The sequence below is a fragment of the Megalobrama amblycephala genome, linkage group LG9, assembly GCF_018812025.1.
Source record: "Megalobrama amblycephala isolate DHTTF-2021 linkage group LG9, ASM1881202v1, whole genome shotgun sequence".
Taxonomy (NCBI): domain Eukaryota; kingdom Metazoa; phylum Chordata; class Actinopteri; order Cypriniformes; family Xenocyprididae; genus Megalobrama; species Megalobrama amblycephala.
In genome coordinates, this window is record NC_063052.1 from 38,517,190 (window position 1) to 38,536,854 (window position 19,665).

The 19,665-nt window shown below is 36.1% G+C and overlaps 1 protein-coding gene across 3 annotated transcripts in view; it reads right to left on the reverse strand.

The window, feature by feature from the left end:
- slc39a4 (solute carrier family 39 member 4) overlaps positions 1 to 19,665 on the reverse strand; it is a 133,533-nt gene that overhangs the window by 102,904 nt on the left and 10,964 nt on the right. The window lies entirely within an intron of this gene.

Here is a 19,665-nt window from a genome sequence, read left to right on the forward strand (position 1 = left end):
GTGGTCCTGTTTGTTGAGATCAGTCCAGCGCTGGAGCAGGAAACATGCTGATTCAGAGAGAGAGAGATGCATGCACCTCGCTCGAGTAAGCGTGCGATGACGTCGGTTCGGTGACGCAACGTTTGTGGTGCATGCGGTGTGCGTGATGTGTCAGTGCCTTCCAAAAACCATTTCTAAGATGCCACGGCTTCAAAGCGTGCTTTCATCTCAATTAAATCCTTGACTGACGCCTTTGTTACACATGATTGAATTTTATCCGCATTGTGTTCACCGGGAGCTCTTGAGAAAAAAGGCATGTGATCAAAGAGAGCATTCTCTTTCTGGAAAGATCCCCTATGCTTTGGCAAATATAGCAGTTGCGTTACGGTTCTTCGTGTACGGTTATGCGTTTGGCCGTGCCGCAGCGGTAACCTTGAGACATGCGTGTGACGGAGGGAATTTGGCCGTCGGCTTTATCCAGGTCCCAGCAGAGTTCTTATCAACAAGGACTAAAGCACTTCAAAGTGCCTCCTGCTGACTGTGGCTTCATTACTGGGGCTTTTGCCTTTTACATAAGCCCACCAAACGCCTTACCTGTGTCCCCTGCTTTAAAAAGCATGAATATTTTTAGTGCGTGCACAGCGACGAAAGAGAGCTTTTTCATTCATATTGCAAACTACAAGGTCATTTGCCAGAAATCTGCAACTTTCTTGCGCGCAAAGTCAACGTGAAATGCAACCCTTTTTGCTTCTGTAATCCGAGTGAATTTTGTAGAGGATGGGGTTTTATCGATCTGGAATTGATTGCATCATGAAGAGTGCCTCGATATGACAAGTGGTTGGAGCGGAGGGCATTGAGTCCTTCTTTTTATATTAGACTAATGTGTACTGATGAATCATTCACAATCAGACCAAGTAAACAGAGTTTTGGTTTCATGCTGACTTTGAGAACTTCAGCAAACACCATTTTGTGTTGCTTCAAAGTTATGATGCATTCCTCCTCCTTCAAACTGCAATAATTCACACCCGTAGGCCCACAACCGGTTTGGTGTGGAGATAAGGAACAGGGTTTTGGGAAACGGCCAAAAATGCATTTGTGCTACACTATTTTCATGCGTTGGTTTCATCCTGCAGCAGACAGGTGGTTCGAAACTTGTTCACAATAGCATCAGGATATTTTTTATTCATTCATTATTAATTTACTCACCCCCATGTCATCCAAGATGTTTATGTCTTTCTTTCTTCAGTCAAAAAGAAATGAAGGTTTTTGAGGAAAACATTCCAGGATTTTTCTCCATTTAGTGGACTTCACTGGGGTTCAACGGGTTGAAGGTCCAAATGTCAGTTTCAGTGCAGCTTCAAAGAGCTCTACATGATCCCAGATGAGGGATCTCTTATCTAGAGAAACGATTTGTCATTTTCTAAAAAAAATTAAAAATTCTATACTTTTTAATCACAAATGCTCATCTTGCACTGCTCTGTGATGCACCACGCATTACGTAATCACGTTGGAAAGGTCACGCGTGACGTAGGCGGAAGTACCGCGGTAGGGCAAAAAACTCAAAATCGTCCGACATCACTGTTTTACCTTTTTTTGCATAGACCGTTTGTCTTAGTCTTTGCACATTCTCTTTGTAAACACTGGATCGGTACTTCTGCCTACGTCACGCGTGACCTTTCCAACGTGATTACGTAATGCGTGGCGCATCGCAGAGCATTGCAAGACGAGCATTTGTGGTTAAAAAGTGTATTTTTTAGAAATTGACCAATTGTTTAGCTAGTTAAGCTCTTTGAAGCTGCACTGAAACTGACATTTGGACCTTCAACCCGTTGAACCCCAGTGAAGTCCACTATATGGAGAAAAATCCTGGAATGTTTTCCTCAAAAGCCTTCATTTCTTTTCAACTGAAGAAAGAAAGACATAAACATCATGATGACATGGGGATGAGTAAATTATTAGGAAATTTTCCTTCTGAAGTGAACTAATCCTCCTTTAATTGATGAGAACCGCAGAGGTGTAGAGTAAGAGTGTGTGTGCACACACACTGCAAAAACAGTGTTGCTCCTCCAGAATGACTCATGAACATTAGCAGCAGAGGGGTGAAGGAACATCACAATCCCTCCAGTCTTGAACATCTCTCCAGGATGACACACAACACTTTGCTCTGACCCTCCGTGTGTTGAGTAATACCCCTGCGACTCTCCCTGTGTCTCTTCACAACCTCCAAACCCGTGACACGTGAATCATCCGGCTTCTTACTCTGAACCTATAAACAACTCCAGTAAAGAATATATGGAGTTAAAGGGATAGTTCACCCAGAAACTGCTCATCAAGTCATTGAATAATGAAACTGTGTCTGTTCCTCACACAAATCTATCGTATGGTATATGGTCATACAGATCACTGGTATGATGCTTTTGTGGTGTTTTATGTTCTTTTTGAAAGACATGGTGACAATGAACTGCTGTACACTCCTAAAAATAAATGTTCCAAAAGGGGGTTTTTGCAGTGATGCCATAAAAGAACCATTTCTGGTTCCCCAAAGACCCTTTCAGTTAACAGTTCCTAAAAGAGCCATTTTTTCTAAGTGTGAAGAACATTTTAAACTTTGGAATGGAAAAGTTCCATTGATGTTAAAGGTTCTTTATGGAACCATCATAGAACTTTTATTATTTAGAGTGTATGGAAAAGAATTCCATGGGGATTCTTTTAAAAATTCTCCTTTTGTGTCTCATGATGGTGAGTAAATGATGACAGAAGTTTTATTTTTGGATGAACTATTACTTTTTACTCATTTAGACAAATGTATTTATTCAAATCATCCCAGTATGTGTGTTTTGTGTCACAGGAGTCAAATCCAGCGTCACACCATGGGAAACTCAAAAACTGAAGTATAGGGTTGATACTTTAAAGTTGGAATGAAATTAAATTCACTATATCTTTTTTATAGATGTTTTTTACTTTTTTGACCTGGTAATTTTTAATCAAAAGGTCATAACTGAGTCTTCTGGTGAGACGACAGGCTTCTCTCTCTGGTGACGTATACAGGAGCAATCATTTAGTCTGTTAAGCTCCGCCCCTGCCTCCACTTTTGAGAGTCACGCCCACATCTCAACATCCAATCAACAGCTGGCGCATTTTCTTCTGTTTGTTTTCTGTACACAGAGACCAATGTGCTATTATTTAAAACTATTTTTGACTAACTATTCTTGTATTATAATGTATTTCAGATTATCCTGCTCCTATTATATCCAACTTTATCCGCATACATACGGTATGTAAAGTGATATATACTATATAGCAAATCTCAACTGCCTGATTTCATTGCAAAATGTAACTATATCACCACCAAGCTCTTTATATAAAGTTGGATATATATATAAGTATGTCCAACTATATCCGCACAAATACAGTATACTTGTGATTTGCTATATAGTATATATCGCCCTATGCTACTGTTTGCTTGTGTCATCACAAAATGTGAACTATAATATTGCTCAGCTCTAATCTGCTAAATGCAGCAATAAGGCATGAAAATATTAAGATATTATAAACATTAACATCATGATTTTCTGCTTTGAAACAGTGTACACTGTGAAAAGTGTTACACAAATAAAACTGACTTGACTGAACAGCATGAATAAATGTCACTTTACAGTACATGACAGTCGGGCAAGTCTTCTTAGTCAAAATAATCAGTAAATTGGTCCAGACTTCACGCTGTGGTCAGAATCTGGCTGCAGAGACTACATTGCATAACACTGACCTTTCTGAAACACACACGCCTGCCTCGCTGAAACAACACAGAGTAATAATATCTGTGCTTTTGATTAGGTCAGAGGAATGCATTTCCCTGGAATTTCAACATTTCTGTTATTATTATTTGCACACGTACAGCATCGAGAACCCGAAATAAAATCTATAAGAGCGAGAGCGGAGACGGCGTGATGACAGTGATGTTTAGATCATGGATCTGTTTCCACACATTTCTGACACATAAGCAAAAAAAATATATGACATAGTCATAATTATGAGATGAAAAACCAAAGTCATAAGACTTTTTATCTCATAATTATGACTTTTGACTTTTTATGTCATAATTTCTACTTTTTATCTCATAGTTATGACTTGTGTTATAATTATAACTTAGTATGTCATAATTTTGACTTTTTGTGTCATAACTATAACTTAGTATGTCATAATTATGACTTAATATTCAATTTAATTCAATTGAACTTAATATGCCAATTTTAAAATGCCAATCATCTCATAATTGACTTAGCATGTCATATTTATGACGTCATAATTTAGAATTTGTCACAATTATGACCTAAAATGTCAAAATTGTGACTTAGTATGTCATAACTTAAAATTTTTGAGTTATAATAACTTAGTATGTCATAATCTTGCCTTTTTGTCATAATTTTTATTTTAACTATAACTTAACATGTCATAATTATGACTTGCCATAATTTTAAATTTGTATGTATAATTTCAATTTTTTTGTCATGATTTGTCAACTTAGTATGTCATAATTTAGATTTTTTTTGTCATAATGTTTTGCTTTTTATCATAACTATAGTTTAGTATGTCAGAATTATGAGATGTCATAATTTTGAATGTTTTATATCATAACTATAACTTAGTATAAGTATGTCATAATTATGACTTGTCATCATTTTGAATTTTTATGTCATAATTGTGACTTAGTATGTCCATTTAAATTTTTGTCATGATTTTGACTCATAATTATAACTTAGTATGTCATAATTTATATTTTTTTGTCATAATTTTTGCTTTTTATCATAACTATAACTTAATATGTCATAATTATGAGATGAAAAACCAAAGTCATAAGACTTTGTATGTCATAATTATGACTTTTGACTTTTTATATCATAATTTCTACTTTTTATCTCATAGTTATGGCTTATGTTATAATTATAACTATGTCATAATTTTGACTTTTTGTGTCATAACTATAACTTAGTATGTCATAATTAAGACTTAATATTCAATTTAATTCAATTGAACTTAATATGCCAATTTTAAAATGCCAATCATCTCATAATTGACTTAGCATTTCATATTTATGACGTCATAATTTAGAATTTGTCACAATTATGACCTAAAATGTCAAAATTGTGACTTAGCATGTCATAACTTTAAATTTTTGAGTTAGAATTATAACTTAGTATGTCATAATCTTGCCTTTTTGTCATAATTTTTATTTTAACTATAACGTATCATGTCATAATTATGACTTGCCATAATTTTAAATTTTTATGTCATAATTGTGACAGTATATCAATTTCAATTTTTTTTGTCATGATTTTGACTCATAATTATAACTTAGTATGTCATAATTTAGATTTTTTTTGTCATAATTTTTGCTTTTTATCATAACTATAGCTTAGTATGTCAGAATTATGAGATGTCATAATTTTGAATGTTTTATATCATAACTATAACTTAGTATAAGTATGTCATAATTATGACTTGTCATAATTTTGAATTTTTATGTCATAATTGTGACTTAGTCTGTCCATTTTAATTTTTTGTCATGATTTTGACTCATAATTATAACGTAGTATGTCATAATTTAGATTTTTTTGTTATAATTTTTGCTTTTTGTCATAACTATAACTTAATATGTCATAATTATGAGATGTCATAATTTTGAATGTTTTCTATCATAACTATAACTTAGTATAAGTATGTCATAATTATGACTTACTGTATTACATAATTCTGAATTTTTATATCATAATTATGACTTAGCATGTCAATTTTAAATTTTTGTCATGAATTTGACATTTTATGTCCCAACTAGGACTAAGTATGTCATAATTATGACTTTTTTGTCATAATATTTTTCGGTAACACTTTAGTTTAGGGTCCAATTCTCACTATGAACTGTTGCTTATTATTACTATGCATATTACTAGGATATTGACTGTTTATTAGTACTTATAAATCACATATTAATGTTTGTCCTTATTCTGCATGACCTTATTCTACATCCCATAATCCTAAACTTAACAACTACATTGCTAACTATTAATAAGCAGTAATCAGGAGTTTACTGAGGTAAAAGTCATAGTTAATAGTGAGAATTGGACCCTAAACTAAAGTGTGTATTTTTCTTCTGTGGCAGAAACGGCCTCCACAGGTCAGAGATTCCCGCACGAGGGTTTAGTGACAATCACGTGCCGGATCTTATTTGTAAAGGAAGCATATCTCCTGCTGAGCTGGAGACTGTGGTTCTGCGACATCTCCGGGCTCCGAGCTGGCGGATCATTATCGGTCCTGCGCTCCGAGTCGGATCCGGTCTCCCGAGGAAACATCTAATTGTGCAGCGAGGGGCAGCATCAGCAGAATCCATTACTTAAATGGGAGACAGGTGCGCACAGGCCGGGCGTCTGCGGAGCTGCCAGGACTCTGACGTCAGAGCAAAACTCCTGCTGAGCCTGACCTGCGCTGCTGCTTCCTGCCTGGAGAGGAAGCGCTCTTTCACACTTCCTGTTGAGAGAGAACGAACTGCAGACAGACTCGTGCTGTGAATAACCTCGCAAAAACACCTTTAGACCTGATACAATCGTACCCCATAAACCCTACTGGATCATATTTAAGGCCCCTAATGATCAACCTGATCAAAACTTCATTAATAAACCTGTCGCATTCAATCTCCTCCAGTCCTTCTGTCGTCTGTCTGATTGAGAGTTTAGACTCTTATCCAGTAAAAGTCTTTTAGAATTGTACAAACATCCTCCTTCAGCTCGTGCTTCACGTCTTTCTTCCTTTAACGTAAGGATAACTTTGAAATTGTTAGTACTATTTCAACTGGACTGAAGCAGCTTTACTTGACTATCCAGAGATATCATTTATTATAAAAATCATGAGTGTCAAATATGATCATCAGGCTTTTGAGGAAGGTTTATTTGTTCATCTCTCAATCATTAAGACATTACAAGCATCAGAATTTCATCACTTTTTGTCCATATTAATATCAGTATCTGCATCAAATTGCATATTTTTGCTCAGTTTGGGTCTTTAAATGAAACTGAGCTGTTTTTTCCTCCATATTCTCACTATATCAGACTATATGAGCCATAAAAGACTAATGTATCAAATATGATACCAAACATACAACACCTATGCAAACTTTGCTTTTAGATTTAAACTGTTGCATTTCAAAACATTTGTTTTTTCTGACTGATCCCCTTTTTAGGGATGCTTTAAAGTAGTTTTTGGATATTTTAGTTAGCATTGTGTTTTAGTTTTTGAGAATGTTTGTTTGCATGTTTATCTCTGACAGGTCTGGATGTGACACGGTGACATCACACCCTCTCGAGCAGCTGATTGGCAGTTCAGTTCAGTGTTGCGAAACGCAACCTCACGGTTTGACACCTCTCTGAACAGAGACCCTCCGTCCACACACATTCGTTCACTCCGAGCTGTTTTCCATCCGTCTCGTGTTCGCCACCGGACAGAGGAAGCACTTAACATTTCATAAATGTGATTGAATCAACCTTTAACAGGCTGTTACTCACACACGTGTCTGACAGAAAAGGCACTTTCCAAAGGGCAAGTGCAGTAGCTAGGCAAATATTTCCAAAACCACAAGAAACGCTCTCTCTGTGTGTGTGTGTGAGAGAGAGAGAAAGAGTGAGCGAGGGGTGGTGCTGACCCAGTTTGGCTGACATGCAGCGAGCGTCTTGCCAGGCAGAGCAGGAGATGCACATTTCTGCACAGCCCCCTGTGTTTACCCTCCGAGGACAGCAGGGTGACGGTGCGAACCCAGACTCTGCCTCCGCCTCTCTGAGATCAGCTGAAATCATCCCTCACTTCCAGCCTCCCGATTGGCTGTTCGGGGCTCTGAGTAAGACTTCGCAATTAGCCCGAGGGAGCTGCATGAGAAATCAGCCTGAAATGGCAACGTGTCTTACTGACTTTACTCTATGAGTGTGTGTGTGTGTGTGTGTGTGTGTGTGTGTGTGTGTGTGTGTGTGTGTGTGTGTGTGTGTGTGAGTAATGAGGAAAAGAACAGTTAAACTGGTTACAATGATTTTCTAAATAAATAAATAAATAATATTATATATATATATATATATATATATATATTGTATATATGTAGTGACAATATGTAGTCTATCTATCTATCTATCATCTATCTATATATATATATATATATATATATATGTATATATGTTTGTGTGTGTGTAGTGACAAAAGACATTTATAATGTTACAAGATTTCTATTTCAAATAAATGCTGTTCTTTTGAACTTTCTGTTCATCAAAGAATACTGAAAAACAGATATTTTAAACTGTAATAATATTTCACAATATTGCTGTTTTTATTGTATTTTTTTACTGTTTTTTTATCAATAAATGCAGCCTTGGTGAGCATTGGAGAAAAATCTATAATGTATGTTTTTTTTGTTTGTTTTTTTATGTATTGCAAAAAGTTTCAACTAAATCACCACAGCAAAGAATTGTGTGATTGTCAGTTGTGATAGAGTCTGAATTTAATGCGATGAAAAATAAAGCTACTGAAACAAATGATCTTTTCTTGGGACGTCATCAGTGTCATCATTTTTTCTTTGTAATAACATCATGCACTGATGAATCATTCACAATAATGGTCCTCTTGCTGTGAGTGTGTGTGTGTGTGTGTGTGCTCATGTAGGCTATATTTATATCCACGAGTGTGTGGGTGTATCCCATTAAACCTGTCAAGAACTCGTCTGGGTCACATTTCACCTCAAAATAAGAAATTATATTTTGATCTTTTCCTATTTTCAACACAGTTTTGCATTGTGATTGTTAGTTTCGTGCCATTTAAAACACATTCCGCTCCCAAGCGTTCTCATTACCATAATGCATCTGGACATTTTTACTTTTATGATCGTTTCTAACTGGATTACAGAAATAAAAATCATTGAGAATTACAAAAAAAAAACTTTGTGTTTAATTGTCATTAAAATAATGTCACAATCACAAAAGCATGTTGTTTCTAAGAATGTATTGGTATTGTTTTCTTTTTATTTCGACTTTGGGATGAAACGTGACCTGTGCATGTTTTTGTGACATTCTCCAGGACCGCTTTTAGTGTTTCTATGTGTGTGTGTTTGTGTGTGTGTGTGTGTGTGTGTGTTAGTTGCAGACAGACGTGTGGCATTGGTTTGGGCATGTCGCTGACACATGGACGTCGCCTCAGGCAGAGAGAGGTGATTAGCTCTTGGTTAGGGGCAGTTGAGCTGGAAGGCGCGCCGAGGTTATGAGTTAGTTTGAGTGTGTGTGTGTGTGTGTGTGTGTGTAGGAGTGTTATTATAGAGCATGCTGCTCTGGCAGGATAAGCAGAGAAAATGTGCAAAACGTACGCCTTCTCTCACTGCCTGCCTGTCTCTTTAGTCTCTCTCTCTGGGTTTTATAAACAAAGCAGATGATTCAGTCGAGTCATCCAGAGGTTAAAAACACGGCATCGCTCTTTTGAGCGTGTCACCGAGACGGAAAGCTCATGCATATTCAGCAGGAGCAGCAACATGTGCCGTGATCCACATTGGAGAGAAGCGAATCTCGGCCCAATGAATCTCGGTTTAAAGAAATCCAGTGTGCGGGCGTCCGTCTGAGAATTTGGGCCGGTTGTACAGAAAGTGGAAAGCGCTGGGCTTGGTAAACGAGTGTGTGGGCGCATGCACAGATCTCACATTCATATCGGTGTCTGTGTAATTTCCACACTGGATCTGTGGGCCGATCGTCAGTTTGCATTCACAGGACTCTCGTGTAAGAGATGAGCCCGTAAGAGTAACTAATCACAGCGGAGATCTCTTTATCATCATGTTCTTCCAAGAACAAATGAGCTGAGCTAGATAGAGCAAGAATGCACTGCAAGCTCAGTGAAAAGCAGATGAATCAAGAGAAATGCTAATTTAAAATTTACTTAGTCTATATTTCAATTAAATATGAAAAAGCAGTGGTACAAATTGTTTCATCTAATTGTTTCACTCAACTATTTATACACACCTTCACAGGAACCATCTGAACAAACTTGCATATTGCAAATATTTACATTTATGCATTTAGAAGACTCTTTTATTCAAAGCAACTTACAGTAAAAAAGAGGAGCAAAAGTCTTATTAGACAACTTAACAGGAAAGCAAGCTAAAGACGAGAATTTTTTTTTTTGTGCGTGAGAGTGAATTTATGCATGCAATTATTTTAACATCTATCAAAACAAATACGCACATATGCAAATATGTATATATGTATGCAATGATTTTAACACATCTATCCTAGAGTTAAGCATCAATCCCACTACATTCATTGTTAATGTATCCTATTATATTTTTTTATTTTATTTTTGTGTAGTTTTTCTTGATATTGTCAGTTCTATTTATTTATTTATTTATTATTTAAAATGTATTTGTATTTCAGTTTAAGGTTTAGTTTCAGTTCAAGTTTTAGTTTTTATTTATTTTATATTTTATTTCAGCTTTATTTCAATTCATAAATATGTTTTATCACATTTATAGTTAGTTAACAAAAATGTTTTTTTTTTTCTTTTATTTAACTTTTTTATCATCTGTAAATGGTCTTGCAACAAAAATCATTTGTCAATTAAATGAAGAGGTGCAACAAGTCACAACTGCAGAGTCACAATAAAGCAAACAACATTCAGACAGTCATTATTTACAATGGGGCTGTTGAATGCTCGAATCTGATTGGATTGTGTGCAATTAATGTCAGGGAAATGCACAGCTAAAATAGTTCGAGGCAGGTCTTGACCGAATTACAGTTCCTTATCACGTCGCCAAATGATTTCAGTTATTTCAAAGGTCCTTACAGACTACAACAGCAAAAGAAACAAAACTCACAACGACACCAACCAAGCAAATAAATATAGTAAACAATAGGATAAAAACGACAAATTATTTCCATTCCAAAATTTTATTATGTACGGAAAGTACATACTCTTTGTCCCACTCTCTCTCCCACTAAAACACACACATACAGTACGGAGTCGGACACACTTGCACTGAAACGTGTTCTCAGCGCTGCTCTGGCAATTTTATCAGTAAACTAATTTGGCAACTTCAAAGCTACATGACATTTCTCACTGGTGAGGTAATAACTGCAGTTCTTGAAGCAGATAAACTTACAGTTTCACTATTAGTAGAGACAATGCTGACGAGAGACACTTAATCTATCTCTCTAATAACTGCATTAATAACAGCATTATTCTGCTGTCAACAGCTCAAGCCTCTGTTACTAGCTCCAAAAATTAGTCCCACACACAAGAGTGTTTTACAGTTTTTACAGTTAGTTCAGCCTCCACAACATTTAGTCATTTTTGCACATCATAGTAGCAGTTTCTCATTCCTTCGAACAAATTGCAAATGCTTTTGGACATGCATCAATTGCTTTCATACAACTCTCTGCTGTTTTATAACATTATCATTTGCTTATGTCATGTCAGTCAAAATTAACTATACTTGTGAATGCTGAATAGTCATTCCATATAAAACAACTACAATTGTGGATCATGTTGTCAATCACGGCCTCACAATGGCTGAGGCTGGTCGAAGGGTGCAGCCAAATGTTGGGAGAACCACTGTAAATTCAATTATTCAAACATTTCGTCGGGAGGTGTGTATAAATGGACAGTAATTCAGCACTAAACAATCTGCACTGCACTACTGTCATTGTGTCATGCATGAAGCTTGCAGTGGGACAAGAACTTGTCACTGTACATTTTACATTTAGACGTACAGCTTTACTGCATCACACATTTAGTGTATTGTAGTGTACAGTAGTGTTACAGTAAAGATTTGCTATATGTACTGCAATACTGTTTACAGTTGTGCACAGCTCTACCCAAAGGGAGTTTATGTTTGTTGCAAATAAGGGTGTATTTTTTCTTTTGCACAATGCTGTGAACAAATTAGAATTGCAAAGAGCATATGCAGTAAAAATGTGAAACATACATATTCAGTGTCTTGTACTCAGTTACCTCACTAAATACAAGTAATGTGTAACTTTACTGTATTTTTCAAATGGCTGTGCAAATAGTATATAGTGCTGTCTTGCGCATTTTCAGGTAGTGTCACCAAGATCTGACTTTTTTGCATTGGAAAACACTGACAGAGTAAACTGTCATAATGAAAACATGACAAAGCCATTTGACTATCTTGTTCATAAACAATGGTGTCAGGACTTTTCATCTTGATGACATTGACACTTTCACTGACATGAATACTTGCTTTTGAGGAATGACCTATCCATTTTGAGCAACTGACACGCTTTTTCAGCTTATCAACTAGGTTTTGCAGTTTGTACTAACTGTTTTGAGAACTGCATTAACTGTTGTGCAAATGTAAATAGTGATGTGAGAAATGCACCAAAGCGACTGAGAAAAACTGTAAGGACAAAAACCTGACAAATGTCTTGAAATAGAAGATGCCTGACTGAAATACAACGTCTTGAGGTGTGGTAACCATAGTATAAGCAGAAAAGTGCTTATTACCAGTATGGCTCTTTACTCTTGCTGTACGTCAGACTCATTTGTGTCTGTTTTTATTTCCCCTGAGGAATAGGATCATCTAAAATGAAACAACTGAGAAATCCAGAGCTCTGAAAGAGCAATAAACATCTCCTCTGGGTGATGACGGTGCACAGACAGTGTTTAGTCTCTGTTTCACAGCATTGCCTCATTTTATTGGTCTTGTACGGCTGGAACACGGTTTAAAGCTTTACTAAGTGCTCAGATCACCTGCAAAACACTTGCAAGACACTCAACCTATTCCAGAGGATGATTCCCTGCGGGAGGTTTGGGTTCAGGCCGTGACGGGCCGTTATTGAGGTCCTGCTGGCGAGACTCAAACAAATCAAACACAGAGAGCTCGTCTGCTGTGGGATATTGGCCCGCTGCTCGCCACCGGACGCTCAGAGTCGAATACGTCTGACGTGCAGAATGTCTGAGCGGAGCCAAGTGTGCCATCTGTTGAGATGTGCTGCGTCATTGTGAAAAATAATTAAAGAAGCGGGCAGAAACGGTGGGACTGGAAAAGGCTTTTCTGTTTACTCGACTGCTTGACTCTGGCTGTTTAATGGGACAAACTCATCCAGGATCAATAGTGAGGAATGGAGGGGGTCAGAGGAAGATGAAGGGATCTGTCAGGAATACTGATGAATAATCTGAGTTAGCTTCATGACATAATCTGATTTAAATCAATTTTTTATTTGGAATTTCCTCCACTTGACCTTAAAGATGCATCTTTATTATGGCAAGGGTTTATCAAAATTCTCCGGCAAAATGAAAAACGATGGAGCACATCATAGCAGAAATACAGACAGACAGACAGACAGACAGACAGACAGACAGACAGACAGACAGACAGATAGATAGATAGATAGATAGATAGATAGATAGATAGATAGATAGATAGATAGATAGATAGATAAACCAACAGACAGACAGAAAGACAGACAGACAGACAAATAGATAAACCAACAGACAGACAGAACGATAGATAGATAGATAGATAGATAGATAGATAGATCAACAGATAGAACGACAGATAGATATATATAGATAGATAGATAGATAGATTAACAGATAGAACGACAGATAGAACGACAGATAGATAGATAGATAGATAGATAGATAGATAGATAGATAGATAGATAGATAGATAGATAGATAGAATGACAGACAGACAGACAGACAGATAGATAAATAGAAAGATAGATAGATCAACAGATAGAACGACAGATAGATATATATAGATAGATAGATAGATTAACAGATAGATCAACAGATAGAACGACAGATAGATAGATAGATAGATAGATAGATAGATAGATAGATAGATAGATAGATAGATAGATAGATAGATAGATAGATAGATAGATAGATAGATAGATAGAATGACAGACAGACAGACAGACAGACAGATAGATAGATAGATAGATAGATAGATAGATAGATAGATAGAACGACAGATAGATAGACAGACAGACAAATGATAGATAGATAGATAGATAGATAGATAGATAGATAGATAGATCAAGAGATAGAACGACAGATAGATAGATAGACAGATAGACAGACAGACAGACAGATAGATAGATAGATAGAACGACAGATAGATAGACAGACAGACAAATGATAGATAGATAGAACTACAGACAGACAGAACGACAGATAGATAGATAGATAGATAGATAGATAGATAGATAGATAGATAGATAGATAGATAGATAGATAGATAGATCAACAGATAGATAGATCAACAGATAGAATGACAGATAGACAGACAGATAGATAGATAGATAGATAGATAGATAGATAGATAGATAGATAGATCAACAGATAGAATGACAGACAGATAGATAGATAGATAGATAGATAGATAGATAGATAGATAGATAGATAGAATGACAGATAGATAGATAGAATGACAGATAGATAGACAGACAGACAGATGATAGATAGATAGATAGATAGATAGATAGATAGATAGATAGATAGATAGATAGATAGATAGATAGATAGATAGATAGATAGATAGATCAACAGATAGATAGATCAACAGATAGAATGACAGATAGACAGACAGACAGATGATAGATAGATAGATAGATAGATAGATAGATAGATAGATAGATAGATAGATAGATAGATAGATAGATAGATAGATAGATAGATAGATAGATAGATAGATAGATAGATAGAATGACAGACAGATAGATAGATAGATAGATAGATAGATAGATAGATAGATAGATAGATAGATAGATAGATAGATAGATAGATCAACAGATAGAATGACAGATAGATAGACAGACAGACAGATGATAGATAGATAGATAGATAGATAGATAGATAGATAGATAGATAGATAGATAGATAGATAGATAGATAGACAGATAGATAGATAGATAGATAGATAGATAGATAGATAGATAGATAGATAGATACTAAAGAAAAGAGCTAAGAACAGCTACTATGTTTTGGTGGTTAATGGGAAATCATTTCTAGAGCAGTGTGTGTGTGTGTGTGTGTGTGTGTGTGTGTGTGTGTGTGTGTGTGTGTGTGAGACTGTTTCCTTTGTGATTGATCGACTGATTGATTGATCGAGTTTTACAGAGAGATGCAGGATGTTATGTAACCTTGTCTTGATGGATACAGCACTCATGTTGGTAAGGTTGTCTCAAGGTGAGAGAGAACATGAAGGAAGCTGAAAAACTCAACAACACAACCAGCAGTCTGAAGTAAAACACACACCCACACACACACATTAACAACACAAAACTGTCTTTAGATGAACATGCTTGCTTTAGCAGTATAAACTATCTCTGCATGTCGTTTTAGATGCACGCCGCTTTATTCATCAGCAAAAGACATGTAGATCCAGCATCTGACACTTCATTAAATCACTGCAAGATCTTTATCACAGGAGCAGTCAGCTTTGGCAGATATTAATATCAGATTTGTATGTCTGTTTGACAGAAGAAAAAAGGCAAGACAAATATGAAATCTCATTTCATTGACTTACCATCAACACTGCAAAATGACCATTTTAATGCAACCATAATGTTGGTCTGTTCTTAAATTGTTCCAGGCTCATTAATGAGTCTGTGATTGATATATTTATAGCCAGACGTCCTTGAGCGGGCTTAAAGAAATCATTAAAAATTCACATGTAACAAAGAAGCAGATCTCCAGAGGCCGTTAATACATGCAGCACAGACGGAGAACCTCTTTCACTTTTCACATGTCTTATACATGTAACAGATATCTGTACAAATACAATCTACTGCTATTATACTAATTAAATCATCTAAATTATTTAAAACCTAAAGTGTTTTTGGTGCAAAACCATATACGATATAGACATACAATATGATATGTCCATAACAAAAAGACAGCTGGAACAAACGCAAACACTGGAGAAAGATCAAAGGATGACCACATGTGAAGTGCCAGATTTGTTTTTCAAAAACAACACTGCTGCAAACATCTTTAGGTCCAGCGAGAAGGAAAGCGTGAAAGAGAAACTGGTGCTTTTTCAGCATTTTCCCAACCTATCGATTCACCAGTCCCTGATGAGGGCAATCAGGCACATCGTGTTCATTGCCGCAGAGATGCACACACACACACACACACACACACACACACACACACACACATCAGATACATGTTCACAGGTATGGTTTACATTATCGTGTGCAACCTGCAGAAAATGTTCTTCTGCAAAAAGGTACGGAAACGGTGTGGTATCTGATCGGAAACGAAAACCCTTTAAGATTTTTTAGAGATATGAAGTAAAAAAACATTCAGAGCCAAAAACAATCCTACTAAAGATGGATTATGATGAGCTGCGTGAGTCAATGAGCAGAAGTAAAGAGAAGCACAGTATGCAACACCTGCACATATATCAGTGACCTTTGACCTGTCAGTTGGCTTCATTTTTTAAACCTTGGAGTACAGTCGTTTGACTGAAAGATCAGCTGATATATAGATACAACAGATGGACGGATAAATGGATAGAATGACAGATAGATGGAATGCAGTTGAATTTAGATGAATTATACTAATTTTAATGGTAAGTATAATTTGGTTTATGATTACAGTATACATCATTTTTAATTAGCGTAATTTAGTTATAGACAGACGGACATTCGGTCGGATAGAATGAAATAACGAACGATAGAACGAAAAATATAGCGAACAATAGAAAGAAAGACAGAGTGAACGATAGAACAATAGATAGAACGAACGATAGAACGAACGACAGAGCAAATGTTAGAATGAACGATAGAATGAATGATAGATAGAGCGAACCACAGAACGAATGACAGAGCGAATGATAGCACGAATGGTAGAACGGACGAACAACAGAGCGAACGATAGAATGAACAACAGCGGATGATAGAACGAACAACAGAGCGAACGATAGAATGAACAACAGCGGATGATAGAACGAATGACAGAGCGAACGATAGATAGAACGAATGGTATAGTGAATGATAGAACGAACAATAGAGCTAACGATAGAGCAAATGAACAATATAGAGAACGAGAATGAATGATAGCGTGAACGATAGAGTGAACGATAGAACATACAATAGAGCGAACTATAGAATGAACAATAGAATGAAGGAACAACAGAGCGAATGATAGAACGAATGATAGAGTGAACGATAGATAGAACAAATGATATAGTGAATGATAGAACGAACGATAGAGCGAATGAACAATATAGTGATCAACAGAATGAAAGATAGCGTGAAAGATAGAAAGAACAAATGATATAGTGAACGATAGAACACAATAGAGCGAACAATAGATAGAGTGAATGTTAGAATGAACGAACAACAGAGCAAATGATAGAACGAACAGTAGAGCGAACGATAGATAGAATGAATTATAGAGTGAATGATAGAACGAATGATAGAGCTAATGATAGAGTGAATGAACAATATAGAGAACAATAGAATGAACGATAGCATGAACGATAGAAAGAACAAATGACATAGTGAACGACAGAACATACGATACAGCGAACGATAGATAGAATGAATGATGGAATGAACAAACAACAGAGCGAATGATAGAACAAATGATAGAGCTAATGATAGAACGAATGATATAGTGAATGATAGAACGAACGATAGAGCGAACGATAGATAGAATGAACAGTAGAACTGACGAACAACAGAGCAAATGATAGAATAAACAACAGCGAATGATAGAACAAATGGTAGAACGGACGAGCAACAGAGCGAACGATAGAACAAACGACAGCGGATGATAGAACAAATGATAGAGCGAACGATAGAGCAAATTAACAATATAGTGAACAATAGAATGAATGATAGCGTGAACGATAGAGCGAACGATAGAAAGAACAAACAATATAGTGAATGATAGAACACAATAGAGCGAACGATAGAATGAACAAACAACAGAGCGAATGATAGAACAAATGACAGAGTGAACAATAGATAGAACAAATGATATAGTGAATGATAGAATGAACGATAGAGCGAACGATAGATAGAATGGACGACAGAATGAACGAGCAACAGAGCGAATGATAGAACAAACGACAGCGGATGATAGAACAAATGATAGAGCGAACGATAGAGCGAATGAACAATATAGTGAACAATATAGTGAACAATAGAATGAAAGATAGCGTGAACGATAGAAAGAACAAACACTATAGTGATCGATAGAACACAATAGAGCGAACGATAGATAGAATGAACAATAGAATGAACAAACAACAGAGAGACCGATAGAACGAACGACAGCGGATGATAGAACAAATGATAGAGTGTACGATAGAGCGAATGAACAATATAGTGAACAATAGAATGAAAGATAGCGTGATAGAGCAAACAATAGAAAGAACAAACGATATAGTGAATGATAGAACACAATAGAGCGAACGGTAGAATGATAGAATGAATGAACAACAGAGCGAATGATAGAACGAACAGTAGAGCGAACGATAGAACGAATGATATAGTGAATGATAGAATGAATGATAGAGCTAATGATAGAGTGAACGAACAATATAGTGAACAATAGAATGAACGATAGCATGAACGATAGAAAGAACAAACGATAGAGTGAATGATAGAACATACGATACAACAAATGATAGATAGAATGAATGATAGAATGAATGAACAACAGAGCGAATGATAGAACGAACGATAGAGCTAACGATAGAGCGAATGAACAATATAGTGAACAATAGAACGAACGATAGAGCGAACTATAGATAGAACGAATGATATAGTGAATGATAGAACGAACGATAGAGCTAACAATAGATAGAATGAACAGTAGAACTGACGAACAACAGAGCGAACGATAGAATAAACAACAGCGAATGATAAAACAAATGGTAGAACGGATGAGCAACAGAGCGAACGATAGAACAAACGACAGCGGATGATAGAACAAATGATAGAGCGAACGATAGAGCTAACGATAGAGCAAATGAACAATATAGTGAACAATAGAATGAACGATAGCGTGAAAGATAGAGTGAACGAACAACAGAGCAAATGATAGAACGAACGATAGAGCGAACAATAGACTGAATGAACAATATAGTAAACAATAGAACACAACAGAGCGAACGATAGATAGAATTAATGATAGAATGAACGAACAACAGAGGGAATGATAGAACAAATGATAGAGCAAACAATAGATAGAACGAATGATATAGTGAATGATAGAACGAATGATAGAGCAAACAATAGATAGAACAAATGATATAGTGAATGATAGAACGAATGATAGCGCTACCTATAGATAGAATGGACGATAGAACAAATGATAGAGCGAACGATAGAGCTAATGATAGAGCGAATGAACAATATAGTGAACAATAGAATGAATGAACAACATATGATAGAGCAATGATATAACATATAATATAATGAATAACAATGATAGAGCGAACGATAGAGTGAACGATAGAACGAATGATATAGTGAATGATAGAACAAACGACAGAGCTAACTAGTGATCGACCGATGTATCTGTTTACTGATATTTTTCCCGATATTTAAGCATTTTTCCATAATCGGGTATCGGTTTTGTAATATCAGATTCGCCGATTTACGGTGCCATCTTGTGGCCGTTTTGAGATTT